At 34.3% G+C, this 6,048-nt stretch overlaps 1 pseudogene across 1 annotated transcript; it reads left to right on the top strand.

The window, feature by feature from the left end:
* Nucleotides 1-798: 798 nt before the first annotated feature.
* LOC147493883 (methionine aminopeptidase 1B, chloroplastic-like) lies at nucleotides 799-4,328 on the top strand (annotated as a pseudogene). The gene is made up of 4 exons (XR_015198796.1): nucleotides 799-1,645; nucleotides 2,719-3,155; nucleotides 3,244-3,365; nucleotides 4,162-4,328. The product of XR_015198796.1 is annotated as a methionine aminopeptidase 1B, chloroplastic-like (transcript).
* The last annotated feature ends 1,720 nt before the right edge of the window (nucleotides 4,329-6,048 follow it).

The raw sequence follows: 6,048 nt of genomic DNA, 5'->3' as shown, positions 1-6,048 counted from the left end.
TTTTTTAGTTTTTTATTTTTTCCTTTTCTATTTTTTCTTAATTATAAAATTTTAAAAGAAAATGGGCTGATGTGGTTAAGTTTGCTGATGTGGACCAATCAGCTCTTGCTGTCCTGTGCATGTCCACAAATTCGCTCTGGTTGCGATGTTGCCATCTTACATTCTTACAATCATAATAGTCCATTAAACGGAAATCTGATTTGCACAGGAGGTTATGGATTCAATAACCCAAGTTGCAGGGTTTTAGTCTTCGCAGGGTTTATTTATTTTTCCCATGGAACAAATGCACTCAACTCGAACAATTATCCAAGAGTACCAAGTGGTATTCCGTGGGATATCTCAGAGACTTTGTATTGTCTTGGCTCTGAGCTACGACATTTTTGAGCTACAAATAAGCCTCGTTAATATCATTCCCTATCAAATGGATGCTAGCTAACTATACTGGCGATTATGTTTGGGTTATCTCAATTAGTATAGTACATCATAATTAACATGGACATTTAAATTGGACCAGCCTTTTTCCTACCACTAAATACCCTTGATAAAATATTCAAACAAATTATTCAATGCCTTTAAGAAGGATTATTTCGTTATTTCAAAATGTACTACCATTTATACCCTTAAGATTACATAGTACCTTAAGGACGTATGTGTAAATTCAAGTCGGAAATCAACTACACGCCCACTATTCAATTGTTCGCGACTTAGCCTTCACATTAATTTCCAATTTATTACCATTTATACCGAATTTAATTGCTAGGAAACCAACGTCTTTCTCTCTGTCAAATCTCCCCGCATTCACTCTCAACATTTGCAACACCATTAAAACATTGAACCCTCTCTTCATTTGGTCAAGATCATTCTTTTCCAAGACTTTCTTTACTATTAGAATAAAATATCTCGCTAACAGTTGTGCTGCTTTGCCGAAAACTGAAAAGTCTCGAAATTAACCAACAAAGTTTTATTTCCATTTTTATCTCATCGTTGCAATCATCAGTTTTCTTCTTCTTTTCACAACATCTTAATACTGTTTCAACACCAACAACAACTATTCCTCCTGCTACGTACTGGCGTTCATGAATTGCTCGAGTGTTCTGTTTGTACCAATTCCATATTCATCAGGTTAGTGTTAATGACTTTTGAGTTTTTCACAAATTTGGTTTTTGCATATTTTGGTCAGTGGGTGTCTTCATTCTTCGAATTTGTTTAAGTATGTATGGGATTTTACTGAATTCCTTGATATCCAAAGGTTGGTTCGTTCTTTATGTGCACATTAATCGTATGATAGAGAATGAAATTTCTTTAACACCGAGAGAAATTCCTTAGAAGCTCTTTTACTTGGATTTGTGTAAAGCAATTGTGTTATGGAATACCAAGGGTAGTAACAATAATCAGTCCTTATCATATAGACACAAAAGTCCTTGATGTTCAGTCCTTTTTTCTTCATGGGAGGCACTCAAAATGCCCCAAAACCTGGATACCTTTCTGTACCAGAGGACATACCAAGGCCTCCTTATGTTGGCTCAAGTTTGTTGCAGAACTTGCTAGAGAACATCAATTTCATGATTCTGAGAGCATCATTCGCATGAAGGCTGCTTGTGAGCTTGTTGCTCGTGTCTTGGACTATGCAGGAACTTTAGTGAAGGTGAGAATAAATTATACTATTTTTGTACTTCTTCATTATATACTTCCCATGGGTCTGATCAGAAGAAACGCGTGTTTCAATTTTGTAACTTGAATCCTTTGATTTAGTTAATTGAATAATCTTTTATTTTAGTTATTAAGTTATCTTCATAAGGGCCGATGCTTTATAAATAACTATCCATATATTACTGTTTCAATTCAGCTATAACTATTACACATTTACACATTCACAAAAGTGAACTGCTCGATTATTTCAAGTATCTTATTGTTGGAGAAGAAATAGGTAGTCATTTTTCCTTTTGAGTTTACAATTATAAAATTACTGGCACTAATTGTTACAGATTTAAAGGGAAATCCATGCAATGCTCTTCCCAGATAGTAGGACGTAGGTTATAAGAAAACTGTTATAAGACTTTCACTCGGAAGTCCTATCCATATTAAAGGTTGAGTTCTGTCTATCCCAAAGTTCCCACTAAATTAACTAGAAAACTAGGAATTTCTTAGTTCGAAGAGTAATTGCTTAAACTTTTTTAAAATAGAACCGCCATAGAAAGTAGGCAAGCTAGCATCTAGGGAACCACATAAAGGAGTTGTATAAGCTGTTTCAGTCACAAACTGAGGAGGGGAGCGGCAATGGAATCTCTGACAGACAGGTTCATCTATTTTTTCGATGTATTTCTGATACACTTTGATATTGGTCCTAAATAGTTGTTCCTAATGCAATCAGGTAGGATAATTCCCAAGGTGGTTTCTACACGTAGTCATTTAACATAAGTCCATGTAAAGGTGGTTTAAATTACACTCCAAGTGGAATAAGTTCAGTCATATGTTTAAATTTGTCCGTTAATTTGATCACCCATAGATGTTTCATATTATCTATTATCATACAGAGTTCATTATAAATACTACTTTTATTACTTTATTTATCAATATCATAAGTAAATCTGCAATTTCCAGAAATCTCCATTATGTACATGTTTGTTGAACTTAGATTTTCATCTCATTCTAATGGTGAAATAGTGAAAGTATTATAGTAACGTCCATTGTGTTTGCTCTGTTTCTTCTTTGTATCAGCCATCCGTGACAACGGATGAAATTGATAAAGCAGTTCACAAAATGGTCATTGATGCTGGTGCGTATCCCTCACCTCTAGGTTATGGGGGATTTCCAAAAAGTGTATGCACTTCTATAAATGAATGCATGTGTCACGGAATACTGGCACAATTGACTGTGATCAATTTACTCATTTTTAACATTTTAGTCAGTTCCTACTTCCTAGGGCAGTCTCCTCTGTGAAGTTTGTGTGGGTAAACCGGTGTGACTAAGTGAATTGTACCTGCTAACAGAATTTTACGTACACATGTGAATCTGTGATTAAGGATATGCTTAGTGGAAACTTTTTTGTGAGCCAGATCATTTCTACGCTCAACCACTTTCCGAACCGCATCAAAAGCCACACGCTGTCCATTCCAACTTCCAAAGCAAAACCCTCTTGCAAGTCGAATTTTCAGGTCTTATCTCAATAACCCCCTATTAATTAACTAATTGTACTACTACTCTTTTATTAATGTTTTTAATGTGTTTTATTAGATGGGTCAGGTCACCGGTTGAGTTGAGTTGTGTTGTGAAAACATTGTTACCATTTCATACTGCTACTACTTCTACATTGTTGACTTCTATGCTTTTTGTTTCTCAACCTGATCTCGGTTGGCTTCCAGAAGGTACCTAAATGTAATGCTTTTCATAATCATTACTGTATCACAATTTAATTATGTGTATGTAAATCACGTTAGTCATACATAACATAATTAAATATACACCCCAAGTGCTCCACTTGCCCCCATTATGAAATATACAAGGACTTCTAGCTACTCACCTGGTGCAGTGTAGCTGGAACCAATGTTGTTAAAGGCGGAAGCGAGGTAGGCAAAAATATTTAGTGAAAAATAGTTGTAGGTCGTTGTCAAAGGCGTTGCCAAGGTGACCCAAGGTGTTAGTTGAGAAGCCTAACACGTTGCACCCTTTGCTGATAACATAGGCTAGAACTAAGATTGTGATGTTATACTTGATCTTTCTCATAAGTAATGAGGATGTCAGTGTTAGCTATGCTTATACAGTAACTGAATATTTATTGTATAGCATTAAATATTGCATATGAAAAGAAGTGAAGAACACTTACCTCTTGACCATGAGGAATGATCACTCCCAAATAATTTTCTTAGTTAAATATGTGGTAGTGTTGTGGATCCTTCTTCTATTCTCTCTATTTTGCAAGAATACGAAGACCTTACATCGTCAGAAGTCATCCTTGTAATGGAAAAGGAACCAAACAGTACTACTATAACACTATTCCTTTTTTTTTGTGCAAGTGTTGGACATAACAGAATCATAAACCATTAATCCTCACAAAGCCCAATTGTGAAACTTCCCCACAATTGATACCCTGTCTCCAAGTGTATATTAATGTGTAAGCGTATACTATTTCTCAGATATAGTTCATGTTTGAAATCCTATCAGGGTTGGATTAGCATGAGTTTTCCGTCTCCAGCCAGTGATTGAAGGAGAGCAAATGAGTTTTACTCATGGGTTTATAAGCATTGACTTGGTTTAAAACCGTTTTGATTCCAGAGCTCAAGTAATTGATGAAGACTTTGTTGTTTGTTATCTTTATTTTAGTTTTACCAAAGTGATTATGACTTTGGGAACCATTCACCGTTTGTCATTTTCTTTTATATGTTGATATCTACATTCGTTGGATTTCTATGGAGCAGGTTAGATTGTAGCTTTGATTATTCATATATTTGTTAAATCCTTATTTTCATATCTGTTTTGATCTCAATACTATGAGCCTTTTTATAAAAGTGTTTCATAAGATTGCATTGCATCTCAATGCCTTCCATTTACAGGGTCATATGAGTCTTCCAGAATAAATACTACTCCGTATATAGTGATCAAGGGATGGGTTAACGTTCGATGGTGTGATTTATTTGCAAGGCTGGCAAAAGCATTGTAGGTAAATGAAAGGCATATAATCTTCATATTTTTAAACACAAAACACTGTAAATGCACATGATATTCAATTAAGGACGTATGTGTAAATTCAAGTGGGAAATCAACTACATGACACTATTCAATTGTTCGTGACTTAGCCTTCACATTAATTCCCATATTATTACTATTTATACCGAAATTAAATGCAAGGAAACCAGTCGTCTCTCTCTTCTTCTTCTCTTCTTCTTATGCACCCATTTCTCTCTCCCAAATCTCCCCTAATTTGCTCTCTCTTAAAAAAACTAAAACTGAAAGCCAAAAAAAAAAAAAAAAAAAAAAAAAAACAATTATCCCTTATTGTCTCTCTACTGCCGATTATTATTAGAAGTGAAGCAAAAAAAAAAAAAAACAACAACTCGGTTTCAAAAGATAATATATTTCGTTGAGCACTCAAAGTATCTGCTCGATTCCATATTTTTCCTTTTTTTCCTCCATTTTTGTTTAAGTAGGTTGCAATTTTTTATTTTTATTTTTAATTTGGTTCAGACTCTTCAGCTGGAAGGCAACTAGCTGTCAAATAAAAGGTTTAATATGTTGCATATTTCCTACCACAAGGTATTACTTTTATACCGCCAACGATAATGAGCAAAATTAAATGAATGCTAAACCATATGCACAGGTTGTTGGAAGCCTAATGTATGCAATATTGTGTACTCACTACAACAGAAAAGACATTTAAAATCACTCCATAAGTGATATCAAAAATATACGACGTCACTTTTGCAAGTGATGTAACTGGTGGCGACGTGAAAAGTCAGGGTTTTCCACATCACTTTTTAAACGATGTCCACAAGTGATGTTACTTCACATCACTTTTTAATTGATGTCCACAAGTGATGTTATAACTTTGCATCACTTTTTAATCGATGTCCACAAGTGATGTTATAACGTTACATCACTTTTTAATAGATGTCCACAAGTGATGTTATAACGTTTAACATCACTTTTTAAGTGAAATCAATAAGGCCGATTAACATCACTTAGGAAGTGACGTCTCATTCAGATTCTAAATTACTTGTAAAGTGATGTAAAATAACTCTATACATCACTTTAAAAGTGATGTCTCATTTATCAAAATAATTAAAAAATAATAATTAAAATAAAATAAAATTGCCAATATCATCCCAATATAATACCATTTTCCTAGTCATTTATCATCAAATAAAGATGAAACGTATCTTAAAATCACATTCATCACACAAATATCATCTCCAATTACAAATATTACACTAAATACAAAAAATTGTAACGAGCCAACATATACCAACAAAATCTAATCTGCAGTACCGAACTGAGCCAAAGAGAACACAATCACCCAACCAAGAACCTATCACAGCCTGACTTGATGCAATC

This window comes from Coptis chinensis, chromosome 6 (assembly GCF_015680905.1).
Source record: "Coptis chinensis isolate HL-2020 chromosome 6, ASM1568090v1, whole genome shotgun sequence".
NCBI classification, from domain to species: domain Eukaryota; kingdom Viridiplantae; phylum Streptophyta; class Magnoliopsida; order Ranunculales; family Ranunculaceae; genus Coptis; species Coptis chinensis.
This window is presented reverse-complemented; position numbering and strand designations above follow the sequence as displayed.